We start from the raw sequence: 14,922 nt of genomic DNA on the forward strand, positions 1-14,922 counted from the left end.
AGTGCCAAAGGCAAGGCTATATACTCCAGAGGGCGCCCGGTATCTGCAGATGGTCGCTAACAACTACTCTCCCAGTAGCCATGCATCACCTCGTCACGACCCGAAACTTGTGATTGGGGGAGGATAAAACCTCCGAACTAACCTATTCTACCCGAGGCAGAGAGGTTGGCTAGACAGGAAGAGAAATGAAATTTAAGTTGAGAACAGAAGGGTAGAAATAGTAATGAAGAATAAAGAGCACAGGCACCTCTCAGGCGACTCAGGGAACACCTTGTTAGTCTGGCAATGCACCGAGGTCAATCCAGCATGGGTAATCCTGAGCTGGCACAGCCCTCGGGATCAACAAGCACACAAGCCCCCACACCAGCGCCAAGGTCTTTGTGTCCCAGGAGGGGATCCGACTCATGGACACCTCTTTTACTACAACACGAACGCAAAGTACACCTGTACTAACATAACCCTGAATAAACGCGAATTATAAAAATTACACCATGTTTACCGTTCAGTGACATCCCTTAGACTAATTTCCGGTTACTACACCACTCTATGGAATTTCATATGGCGCTAATCCCATGTGCTAACTAGCAAACTCGCTCTCAGTTAGGGGGAGTTGCCTTGCTGCATCACTTCGCTAGTGCTGTATATGCCCTCTGTATCCCAAGAACACTATGCATTCTTTCAACAATTAACCATCGTCACAAACCATCGATAACCCTACATTGTCTGTCTGCAACAAAATACATTACAGAAACGAAAGAACGCTTTCTCAGATATTTACAACCTCATCTCAACTTTCATTTAAAGACAACAAAATACACACTGGGAATGCGACCGCAGTGTGTTAAACTAGCAAACTCGAAAGGTAAACTATTACGTCCTCACGACTTGACTTACTAATGACTCCACTCAAAAATTTGCCTGGACAATGCACATGAGATTCAAGGCAATCTCCCGTAATATGAATTCAACATTTAATTGCTGTCACAACCCGCCTTAGACACCCATTCTAATTCTGAACCGACCGATTCTCCTTGCGTGAAATAAGAACAAAACATCTGTTGCTGCTCGCGAAAGGGACCTGGATACCAGCTGTCTCGTCAGCCCGTGAAAAAATCTATTCCTAATCGGATTCAGTTATACATTATAATGTCCAAACGTCTACAAAATTTTAACTATTTCTTCGGCCTATCCGATACTAATAAACTTGCGTCTAATGAGACTGGTGTGCTTACCTTAATTACAAAAGCTACTGGAGTTTACAAATGAATCCTCTCCTACTGTTTTACGTGGACTCCGAACTCCGGGGTACTCGACATTTCCAACACACTGCCCTATCAATTTTTCCCTACCACAAACCCGGTATCAATTATATTACATCTGGATTTCCCACCAGAAATACACTACATCCGGACTACCTGCTAGGAATACACCACATTCTCTGCGCTTCACGGTCTCGCCACCCCATGACAAAACATCTTCAAATGCAATATGGACAGTAAACAAGTCGTCTCAAACACCCGAAAGGATCTCTCACTGAAACTATGACACTCCAAACACATACGACACCTCCAAGTCTCATTCGAGCGAAATTTCGCCATTATACCTCTACTTGACAAGAATTTCACAAATGATCTTTTCCAAAAACAATAAAATATCACACAGACATTCGCTTCGACGCTCTTATTATTATTATTATTATTATTATTATTATTATTATTATTATTATTATTATTATTATTATTATAGTAGCCTCCGTGGCTCAGACGGCAGCGTGTCGGCCTCTCATCGCTGGATACCGTGGTTCAAATCCCGGTCACTCCATGTGAGATTTGTGCTGAACAATGCGGAGGCGGGACAGGTTTTTCTCCGGGTACTCCGGTTTTCCCTGTCATATTTAATTCCAGCAACACTCACCATATCATATCATTTCATTTCATCTGTCAGTCATTAATCATTGCCCCAGAGGAGTGCGACAGACTTCGGCAGCCGGCACAATTCCTAACCTCGCCGCAAGATTGGGGCTTCATTCATCCCATCCCTGACCCGGTCACTGACTGGAAAACAGGTTGTAGGTTTTCATTATTATTATTATTATTATTATTATTATTATTATTATTATTATTATTATTATTATTATTATTATTATTATTATTATTACCGCGTTTTGGTGGATCGCAGAGAGGTGAAAGAAGGTGCTGGGTTTGAATGGGTCTAACTACGATATCAAAATTTGAATTAAAATTTTAAATAAAGGTTATATTTCTTTGAAACAAACTAAACAAATTTTCACTAGGTGAAATAACAATGAAATCTGGGGTACAATGCCAATTCAGTTACAAGGGTGGAACACCCCAGAATAGAGAATTTAACTATTTTGAGCTTTGAGCCCACAGTTCACACATTTACATTTTCAGAAGAGGTATAGAAATCTCCCAAATTCATGAGCACTTGCTCCAAAAGTTACAATATTTTGCCCTCCAGAGGCACCCCTCACTATAACAAAACAAAAAACTTAGAAAAGAGCTTACATGCTCGCAATTTCTAACAGCCTACTCAGGGCAACATTACACAAAATTTTAAGATCTCTGGCTTCTCTGGGCGGAATTTACAGTTGATAAAAGTTAGTATACAGGGGTATCTAGTACCCAACGGCTGAAAAATAATTACAGAAAATTCCCATTGGAGTTGAGGTGTACCTCCCGGTACGATGATGATGATGATGATGATGATTATTATTATTATTATTATTATTATTATTATTATTATTATTATTATTATTATTATTATTATTATTTATCTTCGGAATAAAAGATGACCGAATTTAACAGACTCGCGTGAACGATTGGCTATACTTTTGTGGACATAAATAACTCAAAATAAAGTGTTTGCAATCCCCCTTTGCCAATATACAATGAAAAAAAAACTAAAATTCACAGTTCAACCGTCACATCTTAGTGACTATGCAAATAAAAACAGTTTACTAATAAACCCGAATAAAACTCAAGTTATTATTATCGGTACCAGTAAAAACCTATATTCCCTCAAGCAACGGGACATCTCTGAAATAATTTTAAACAATACAGTCGTACCCTACTCTACTTCAGTGACTAACTTAGGAATTATTATGACAGAGTTCCTAAATTGGACTCAACAGGTGATAAGCACATGTAATAAAGTACACAAATGCTTATATCCTCTGAAGCGATTCTGTAATGCATACTCGATTCGACTTAAAGTGCAACTAATTCACTCTCTTATACTACCTATACTTGACTATTGTTACACTGTGTTGACTGAAATTACCTGCGACAGTAACAAGAAACTGGACCGGAGCCTAAATAGCTGCATAAGATATATGAGCATCATATCGCAGATTAAATATATATCACCATATTATAAGGAACTGTCGCGGCTTCGAGTGCACCAGCGCCGTGAATTTCACATGTTATCACTACTGCCCAAAATACTTTCCACTAATACTCCCAACTATCTTTCTTCAAATTTTTCTTACCTCTCGTCATATCATGACCACAATACGAGATCTGGCTCCTCTCTTACCATACCTGTAAACCGCACTGCTGCTTACAACCGCTCCTTCATAATCTCTGCGTCCAGGGCATGGAGTTACCTGCGAATATTAGGGACAATCCCTGTCATCGCAAGTTTAAAGTGGTGTGCCGCGAGTATTTGTTGAGTAGATCCTGCTGACTTGCTGGATAATTGTTGAGTGAATGAAAGAATGAATGGGATGAATGAACGGATTATTGCAGTTACATCACTTAAGTGTAATTTACTTTGTGTATTTTAAAATTAAGTATTCTTTTATTGTCTCTTTTAATATTATTACTCTTGTTTTTGTTTTTAATGTTATTTGTGTTATTTGTATTTGTAAATACTGTATAAGTTATGTGCATGTATACTCTTCTAGTGGTTAAGTGTAAGAGAGGGCCTTGAGCCCTAACTTCGCCACCAATAAAGGCATTATCTATCTATCTATCTATCTATCTATCTATCTATCTATCTATCTATCTATCTATCTATCTATCTACGTCGTTTGATCGAATTTCCCTGGAAGTAAGCTGAATTTAACATTCCCCTTCAGAATAAAAATATAATACGAAATTCTACAAAATCCAGTCGCATTTTTAAAATGCACACACATCGCAAAATTCCCCATGAGTCTTTTCAATCCATAAATAATCAAACATGATGAAACTTCCACAAACAAAAATAAGGCACAATCCGCCCACACACAACAAAATAATGACATGGTTTATCGACACAGAACTACATAAACCTGATTGTTAGCTTGTCCCAACATCCATATTTAGCTCACCGGCTTCTCATTGGGTTTGGGTTTGGCTTAGCCATTCAGGATTTACTGGGAGTTAGTCGAATAACGACACCGTCGTTGTAACACAGTAATAAAATAATGCTGCTAAGACTTAGACCTCCTCATATCTGTCTGATGTTTGTAAATTTCGGTAAATACATAATTTCATCTACATCACACGAAGGTCGCCTACGGGTGTCAAATCAAAAGACCTGCATCTAGCGAGCCGAACTTGCCCTCGGACCTTCCCGGCACTAAAAGCCATACGCCATTTTTTTAAAAATCGCTTCAGTCTGGGAGAGACTATTTTTCATATCAAATCATTGCACCTACTTTGAAGTTCCATGAAATTAGACTGTAGGCTTTCTGCACTACTTACCATTAATACCATGTCGCCGGCACAGGCCAAAATACGTACTCGTATATGTTCAACTAACTGAATCCTTCCCTTCCGAATTGTGCCTTTCAGTATAAGATCTGCAGAAGATACGGAGAAATTGTTGAATGGTACGGATACAGTCTAGGAGATGGAGTACAAGACGAAAACAAATAAGTGCAGAACAAAGGTAAACGGAGTGCAGACGAATGAAATCTGGTGATTCAGGAAATATTAGATTTAGAAAATTAAGTATTAAAGGAAGTAGATGAAAATCCTTACTTGGATGAAATACTTTGGTAGTTGTTGCATTCCTTCCCGGGCCTTGCTTAAAGACGGGTCCAGTCAATGCTTTTGTCCAATCAAAAGGTACTGTACTAACATTCCATGCTAATCGTATTACTCTTTGAAGTCATTTCATCCCTACTCTCGCAATATATCCATGGAAGAGGTTGGTGATCGTTTTGGAGCGGAGAGCAAAGCAGCGAGCAGTTCGTGCTTCTCTTCACAGTCGGATAGTTGATAATGGATGAGTTGTTGTTACTAGAAAATTCTCCATTAAAGATCTGTTGTATGTATGTATGTATGTATGTATGTATGTATGTATGTATGTTTAGTCATCAGCCCGAAGGCTGGTTGGATCCTCAACAGCTCCACCATCAGCTGTCATAGATGGCCTAGGCATCACTGAAGAGGCGTACTAGGGAAATGAGGAGTGAGGTAGCTTCCCGTTGCTTTCCTCACTGAACCAGAAGTTGGTGTTACATAACAGTCTGCCAAGCCCACTGAAATGCATGCACCAACCGACCCTATGAGCAATAGTTTCACACCATTCATAGCAGGGACTGGCTGCATAAGGAATGGCATTACTAGCATCGCTCATACCTCAGTCACTTTCATATTGCCAAAGCCAAGTAAAAGACAGAGACAGATCAATGAAAGTAACAAAATTGCTCTGGTCTATACCAGAAGACATAGTGCACTGTAAACACTAGATCCCACAAGCAAAGGCATTATTTGCTGCAAAACTCAGGAAACATCTAGCGGCAAGGATGGGAATTGTGCCAGCTGCCGAAGCCTGTCGCATTCCTCTGGGGCAATTATCAACGAATGACAGATGAAATGATAGTAGAGAGTGTTGCTGGAATGAAAAATGACGGGAAAAATCGGAGTACCAGGAGAAAAACCAAGCAGTCACACATTGGATGCCGTTTAAGTCGTAGTTCAGGCCCAGTTGGGATGGAGGTTGAGAAGGGTTGAACAAAGGAATACCTAAAATGACCGACACTATAGATGTGTTATATTCCAGCATAGCTCTCAACTAAAATTGGTGCACACATGACTTTAATACTATCCGGAAAAAATTACGTGGGGTACGACACCTCTAGCACCCCTAGCGGAGGGGATGATACTAAAATATAAGCGAAAACGACGAATATTATTACCAGATCTATAGTTTTCGGGGTCGCTTAGATAAATACTGACACTCCGGATGCCTTTAAGTTGAAGTTGAAACTTCATCACAGCTCTCAGCCAAACTCGGTACGAGGAACGCTGACCTAACCTCAGAGAGTCTCTTTACGGGCTCCCCTTGGAGGAGCCGAACTGGTAAGGTGACTTGTAGGCGTGGTTAACTTAACCTTGGCCACGAATGGTAACCTGACCTCACACAGACTTTTTGCCGTCTCCCCTTAGAGGAGTGACGGAGCTGTGACGTCACAGCGCGGGTGATTTGAAACTGCTGTCTAAGGGGGCATGATATTACAACCTAACGTGTGCAGGTGTAACCTTACAGACTCTGTGTTCGATCCGTTTCCCAGGCTTAACAGTACAAGGGCGTTAACCTTACAGACCTCAAGAGCGAGAATTTCAATCTTGCTCGAATTATTCCTGTGGCAAAACAAGGTGGATTTCTTCCAGCGACGTTTGCTAGACTAGCAGCTTAGGGTCTTCGCTGGGTGGCGCTAATGCTGTCGCAAGAACTGTTAAGGCTGTACAAGAAGTGAAGCAACAGTTGAGAGTGAATGTCATAACAAGACAATGGAGGCGATTGCATTGCGAGACAAAGGCGTACACATGGAACTAGCGCCATACAGAAAAGGGCTTGGTATCTACATATCATCAAAAAACGTCTACTGAATGCACTGCCACGTCGAGCTCTAACACACGAAGAAGTTGTTACGTTTGCTAAACAACTAGGAATTCACTATTTTCGCGATGTGTATATGCGCGATCAACTATCAGCATGCCCATGTGAACGTGAGAGTGCGGTAATCAACTTAAGACGACAATAGTGTACCTGGAACTCATTATGTTGCCTGCGTAAAACGTAAATCTAAAGTATGGTATTTCGATAGTTATGGAGACTTACTCTCTCCATTTGAGCTCACACGTTATTTCGGAAGCAGTGCAGACATTGTCCGGCTCCATGGCTAAATGGTTAGTAAGCTGGCCTTTGGTCCAGGGGGTCCGGGGTTCCATTCCCAGTAGGGTCGGGGATTTAAACATTAATTGGTTAATTCCGATGACTCGGGGGCTGGCTGTATGTGTTGTCTTAAGCATTAGAAATAATCCCAAGTAGGGTCCCATTCTCACAGACGCGCAGGTCGCCTATATGGTGTCAATCCGAAAGACCTGCATCAGGTCTCTTCGGAGGCCTCACGCCATCAATGCAGACATTGTTCACAATAAAAACCGCGTGCAAAAATTGAATACACGCATGTGTAGGCAAGTATGTCTAATGTTCTTATATCAAACCCAGACAGTAGACAAAGAGCATTATAGTGTGCACATGATGAGCTGATGACCATCAGTGCAGGACGTTCACCGTATGCGGAAAAGGACCTGAAACAACCGTCTACTTTAATCCACCGATCGAACTCGGTCATCAGCCACATAGTCTTGGACTAGTAACGTTTGAAAGCGACAGTAAAATCTGTAATATGCGTGATGGCATGAACAAGTTCTGTTTCGGTGAGTACGTGCTAACGCTAACGTGAGGCACTTATTCAGTAGATGATATTCATGACTACATTGAAACTACATTAATTGAACAGTTTAGTGATGAGTAGGCGGCGGATTTCTATGACCTAAAAATGTATGAAATATGTATGCATTTATGACCTAAAAACATAAAAATATGACCTATAAAATTCATAATATGACTTAATTAATAGCACCTAATTTACATAGAAACACTTTTATTACGATTGCTACAGGCTGCAGTTAATTTAGAGTTAAAAAGTTTTAATTCTTCAAAATCTTTAACCCAAAACCAACTAAAATGATGAATATTTCATTAACTCGTTAAGGTTACACTGCATACTCCTAGGCAAGGACGGACTCTGTGGAAGACATAAACACTATGCTGTAGTTACTTTCACTCTTCAATATTCAATCAGTTTTAATTTATACACAAAACATATGTTATTTGAATGAAACTTTCATACCTGACCTAGTCTCCTTTATCAGAATTGTTGCAATTTATGACCACATGCATCTTAAGATTGTTGAATGAGAATCCCCTCCTGTTGTCGCTGAGTATTGTCTTGTAGTGAGAAAAACTTCTTTCAACATCGCATGATGTAACGGCAGCGTACTTGAATAGAATTAAATCACTTGGAGAAAATTCCTGGAAATCCGCAGATGAAGGGTTTCGAGAAAGTATGTCACCTATTCCATGCACGTACACAAGTCCGCTATTTTTTTCCAGTATATTTTCTAATTTTCTACAGACCCTAGATTGTATTGTTCCTTTCACATGCTTTAATTCCTGTTCAATGCACTTTGCAACATCCAGTGCATCGCTTAGTTCTGCACCTGAAACTTCAAGTTGCGTGATTGCTCCAGATAAAGAATTAAAATTGGACTTTTTGTAAGCCAGGTCTGCTTTTAATCTAGTGCTTGAAAATAAATCTTGAGTGGTTTTTATGGAGGACGATTCTGCAGGATCAAAAGATTTCACAATCTTCTCCAAGACATCTAAGTTGTTGCAATAGTACACTGCGGCATCAAGCTAAGTCCCCCATCGCGTTATAACTGGCTGGGAAGGTAGGGTTAGTGAAGGTGCTTCTCCTTGAAATTTCTGAACGCGAAGTGGAGCTTTGACAAACACTTTCTTACAGTTCGATATTAATTTATCAACTTCAGGATAGCTACTTCTAACTTCTTCAGCTGCCATATGCAAGGTATGTGCAAGACATGTCGCATGTATCATTTTCGAGTATAGCATTTTAAGACCCTTGGCTGCCTTCACCATATACGGAGCAGCATCAGTTACAAATAGAAAAATATGCTCTCTCTTTGCCCCGTTTGGCCACAACAGATTCATTGAATTGTTGAAGAGAACTGCAATGTTGGAATGGTTTGTTTTCTCTAGCACTTCACATGTCAGGAGGAACGTATCTCCAGGCTGGTCATCCTTCAGCGTGCCAACGATCACATTTGCTACATATCTTCCATCCACATCTGTGGTCTCGTCTATTGAAACCCATATCTTACTGTCTCCCACGCCACGCCTTATTATATCCAACATCTCTTCATAACAAGGGGTCAGATAGTCCTTGCTGAGAGTAGATTCGTTGGGAACAAGATGCTTTGTATATTTTTCAAGAAACTGTCTGAAGCTTCGGCTGTTAAGTTTCTTTAAAGAAATATTAGACGAAATCATCATCTTGCAGAGGTCTTGTGAAAATTGTGAACACTGTGAAGATGTCGGGGTTTCGAATAGCAGACTTTGCCTATTTTCCAGTGCAGAATATCTAGTTACACAATTCTTATATTTTACAGTATTAAAATGTTGTTGCACAGAGAAGCGTTTTTCGGCAGTAACTTTTACATCACACAATTTACAGAATAATATCACTCCATCCGTACTGAATATGTTTTGACCAAACTCGCGAACAAAACTTCCCACAAATTGAGACTTTCGTTTTAGGCTTATTGAAAGGAACTAAATGACTAAAGCTCCCTAATGACCAAGGTCATTCAGTGTGTTGAAATTGGAAGAGGGAAGGGCGAAGGAGAGAGATAAGAACAATGCCAAATAACTGCAGAATTATCTCTGCTTCCGTGTAAACAATAGCCCGGTTTCCAGGAATTGACCCAGCTAGCGAACAATAGCTCCTACCTGTTAGAAACATTCCATACACTACTTCAGAATGGTTCTTCAGTAGTATATTCCAGTCTATCTTGAAAAATAATTTCTAGAGCTTATTCTGATTTTTATAAAACGGAATTCAAATGAAAATTACAAAAATATGCCATTATAATGATATTTTGTTCAAAATATGTCATAAAACTCAAGAAAGCCTAAATATGCATTTATATGCCCAATAAAACTTGTTTAATTTTGATTATCATGCTTCGAAACGTGTTGAAAATACAAGACTATAAGATATAATGTTAAGGGAAAAAATATGACTTGTCATAGATATCCGCCCCTAGTGATGAGAGTTTTAGTAATAATAATTACAAGTTTTCAGTTACTGTGAGCGACATCACACATAAATGTGTCATTGAATCTTCATTCAAGATTAACTTTAAATCACAACCTGATTCGATTGGACCATTGTTTGGATGTTCAGCAAGAGAAATCATGTCGAACGAACGTCACGAATCTGATCAATCTATTACACTTTTTGATGACTATCATGTAAGAATTACGTGTAGTATCATTAAGGACTTTAATAGTAATCAGCAACCTTCCCACGTCCTGCACGACTTTATCATTACCAGAAGAAGAGGGTTATAACATTCGTGGAAACCGTCAGTAGTTCATCATCCTGTAACTGTAAAACACATTAGTAACATAACTCTTCGGCTTGTGAATAAACATAATCCGCTCATTAATTTAAATCGTCACACGTATGTAGCTCACAGACTTCATCTTAAACCAGTATGAAACAAATCTATAAAACAGTGTACATTGACCGGGCGAGTTGGCCGTGCGCGTAGAGGCGCGCGGCTGTGAGCTTGCATCCGGGAGATCGTGGGTTCGAGCCCCACTGTCGGCAGCCCAGAAAATGGTTTTCCGTGGTTTCCCATTTTCACACCAGGCAAATGCTGGGGCTGTACCTTAATTAAGGCCACGGCCGCTTCCTTCCAACTCCTAGGCCTTTCCCATCCCTTCGTCGCCATAAGACCTATCTGTGTCGGTGCGACGTAAAGCAAGTAGCAAAAAAAAAAAAAAAAAAAAAAGTGTACATTGAGGAGACATACTGCACATTTGCCAAGAGTCGTCCAGTTAACAGATGTCCATAAGCAGATTCTCTGAGATTTAGATTATACTCTACTAGAACAATATGGAAGAAATGCTAGAATTCATGAGCACAGTAGAAACTTGTGAAGGTGTAACGCGAAGTGAACTTCATTCTTATCAACCTTTTACGTTTAAACTCAATAACAATGATGAAATTCGTATTATCATCAATCAGCAAGATGTATACACCCTACCACACGAAAACTACCTCTATATTGAAGAACGCATAGATAAGGCAGATGTAAGTGGCCCAAACACATCTCATCTAAACAACCATGGTCTAGCTTTACTCTTTTCTGAAGCGCGTTATGAAGTAAATAATGTAGAAATAGATAGATTGAAGAATCTTGGTACTACATGTGCAATGAAACTCTACCATTCTTACAGTGATGAAGAAAGTATTTTGCAGATGACAGGATGGTGCTCAAAAGCTACTAACAACTGGATGACTAATGAGGACGGTACTTTTTCATGTATGTTGTCACTAAAACATATTGTGGGCTTTTCCGATGATTTTAGACGTATTATGATCAGCGCAAAACAAGAACTAATTCTTATCCGTGATCAAAGTGACTACAACTCTCTTAAAGCAGCAGAATCATCAGTAGACTCGAAAAATTAACCTATAAGTTTTCGAAGTTGAGAGTTGCATGGCTGTCCTGTGTTACCGTCTACAAACAAACATAGCTGTACTGTTAAAACGTCACATTTTACTGAAAGCCTTTGTATGTTATTTGTGGATTTCAAACTCATGGTAAATTCAACCATGAAAAAGATGGCTCTGTTTGATCACTGCAAATTAAGAATTATTGGACTATATCTGAACGACCGAGCTCGATAGCTGCAGTCGTTTAAGTGCGGCCAGTATCCAGTATTCGGGAGATAGTAGGTTCGAACCCCACTGTCGGCAGCCCTGAAAATGGTTTTCCGTGGTTTCCCATTTTCACACCAGGCAAATGCTGGGGCTGTACCTTAATTAAGGCCACGGCCGCTTCCTTCCCACTCCTAGCCCTTCCCTGTCCCGTCGTCGCCATAAGACCTATCTGTGTCGGTGCGACGTAAAGCAACTAGAAAAAAAAATATATATATATATCTGAATGGAATTACTTATCCCCATGGAAACAAGGATATAAATTGTGAGAAAAATAAATTTGGGTTGCTCTATGACATGTAAATTACAATCATCATATCACCAGAAGAAAGATCACCCGCTATTTTTCCTGAACAATTTAAAAATAAAGCACCGGTTGTAGTTACAGACTGCTGTTATCATGAAGAATCTATAAAAGAATCTTCTGTCGATATTCGTTTAGAATTTGAAACATCTGAAGATATTCCTGCTAACACAACATAAAATTGTTCATGTTGAACTGTAAAAGTATTGTAAAGAAAGGAGTAGAATTAAGTAATTCAATAGATATATACTTACCAGATATTGTAATAGGAGCTTAATCATGTCTGAGAAATGATATAATGGATGCAGAAATTTTCTCACAGAACTGGAGTGTTTAAAACTAAGAAAGAATATTAGGTTTGGTCCACCCAATCAATACACATCACTCTACAAGTGAACTATTTAATTAAACAAGATATTAAATATAAATAGGGGTGTGTTTTGTCTCTATTTGAGACTTCATCAGCCATAAAATCATGTGGTAGTTTACAAAACTCAAAAATCAGGAATTGAAAAAAAATGGAAGAACGCAAAGCCTTTTAGGGACGACTCGCTTCTTGCCCAAGCTTTTGCTGTCTTCAATGTTAAAAAATGAAATAGCATTTTAAGTACGACAAGCCTACCATAAAGTTTCGTACCGGAATCAATGTCCATTATTGCTGTCCGTATTTAAAATGGAAGTTCCTTTTGAATTGTTGAGAAATCATTGGAGAACAAATATACGCCTACCTCATAAATATAAAAAATAAAATAAAAAAGGTATAGGTACTTCAAGGCAGAAAAAGGTTCCAACAAGGGCTTTCCAGGAATCTAATGAACGTGGGGAGTATGTATGCGAGGATCTTTAAAAGGCAGAATTATTCAGTCGGCAGTATGTAAAGATTGTTGGTTACAAGGATAATGTCCAGATAGAGGAGGTGACTATTGCTAAAGAAGTATTAAAATTTTCATTTACGATAAGATGCAAAAGTTGGAAACTAGAAAGGCACTTGGAATTGATAAGATTTCTGGGGATTTTGACATGCATTACATGTAAGCTGTGGGAAAGCATTCTTGCTGATTATATTGGACATATTTGCGAAGTTGATAACTGGTTCGGTAGAAGGCAGTTCTGGTTTAGGAAAGGAAATTCGACTGAAGCTCAACTTGTAGGTTTCCAGCAAGATATAGCAGATATCTTTGCTTCTGGAGGTCAAATGGACTTTTTATTGGGGTTGACCTATCTAAGGCATTTGATAGGGTAGATAATGGGAGACTACTGGCAGTAATGAGTGCTATTGGACTAGACAAAAGAGTGACTGAATGGGTGGCTATATTTCTAGGAAATAGAACTTGGAGAATTAGAGTAGGTGAAGCATTACCTCAGCCTGATATTATTAAGAGGGGAATTCCTCAAGACAGTATTATTGGACCTTTATGTTTTCTTCTACGGAATATATAAATGATATGAGTCTTTGCTGGCAGGACGAAGTGTTTACAGTGCACTATGTCTTCTGGTATGGGCTAGAGCAATATTGTTACTTTCATTGATCTGTCTCAGCTTTATCCTTGGCTTTGACAAGGTGAAAGTGACTGAGGTATGAGTGATGCTAGTAATGCCATTCCTTATGCAGCCAGTCCCTGCTATGAATGGTGTGAAAATGTTGCTCATAGGGTCAGTTGGTGCATGCATTTCAGTGGGCTTGGCAGACTGATATGTAATAGCAACTTCTGGCTCGGTGAGGAAAGCAACGGGAAACTATCTCACTCCTCATTTCCCTAGTACGCCTCTTCAGTGATGCCTAGGCCATTTATGACAGCTGATGGCGGAGCTGTTGAGGATCCAACCAGCCTTCGGGCTGAGGACTAAACATACACACATGAGTAAAGAACTGGAATGCGAGATGAGGCTTTTTTCGGATGATGTTATTCTGAATATAGTAATAAATAAGTTACAAGATTGTGAGGATCTGCAAAAATACCTCGGCAGTGTTATGAGATGGACAGCAGGCGATGGTATGATGATACCATCATCATCTTCCAAGCATTGGGGTATGTGCCCCCTTACGGTCTTGCATTTTCCCTCCATCTCTTCATCGGACATCCTACTACAGATATTTTTCCTCTGGGTTGGTATCAACGAATCTCTTTTGGCAATCTACCAGGTTCTATCCTTTGTATAATATGTTTCCAGCTTGCCTGATAACTGTAGATGTAGTCAGTTATCAGTTGTACTTTCAGTTCGGGTTAAAAGTCAGGTTATGAGTTTCACTAATAGGAAAAGTCCTCTCAGTTTTAATTACTGCATTGATGGGTTGAAAGTTCCTTATGGGGATCACTGTAAGTACCTAGGTGTTAATATAAGGAAAGATCTTCATTGGGGTAATCACATAAATGGAATTGTGAAATAAAGGCTACAGGTCTCTGCACATGGTTATGAGGGTATTTAGGGGTTGTAGTAAGGATGTAAAGGAGAAGGCATATAAATATCTGGGAAGACCCCAACCAGAGTATGGTTCCATTCTATGGAACCCTCACCAGGGTGACTTGATTCGAGAACTGGAAAAAAATCCAAAGAAAAGCAGTTCGATTTGTTCTGTGTGATTTCTGACAAAAGAGTAGCGTTATGAAAATGTTGCAAATTTTGTGCCGGGAAGACTTGGGTGAAAGAAGACAAGCTGCTTGACTAAGTGGTATGTGATAAAAAGATGTTGATTCCTGTAGGGAACCTGATATATTTGTCCTGAATGAGTAAATTTATAATACCAATATAGTTGGTCCGTTATTGGACATTATAAATT

The 14,922-nt window shown here is 39.4% G+C and overlaps 1 protein-coding gene and 1 pseudogene across 1 annotated transcript in view; one reads left to right on the forward strand and one right to left on the reverse strand.

The window, feature by feature from the left end:
* LOC136860514 (protogenin) overlaps window positions 1–14,922 on the forward strand; it is a 606,373-nt gene that overhangs the window by 348,909 nt on the left and 242,542 nt on the right. The window lies entirely within an intron of this gene.
* LOC136858849 (uncharacterized) lies at window positions 8,164–14,225 on the reverse strand (annotated as a pseudogene).

The sequence above is a fragment of the Anabrus simplex genome, chromosome 1, assembly GCF_040414725.1.
Source record: "Anabrus simplex isolate iqAnaSimp1 chromosome 1, ASM4041472v1, whole genome shotgun sequence".
Lineage (NCBI taxonomy): Eukaryota > Metazoa > Arthropoda > Insecta > Orthoptera > Tettigoniidae > Anabrus > Anabrus simplex.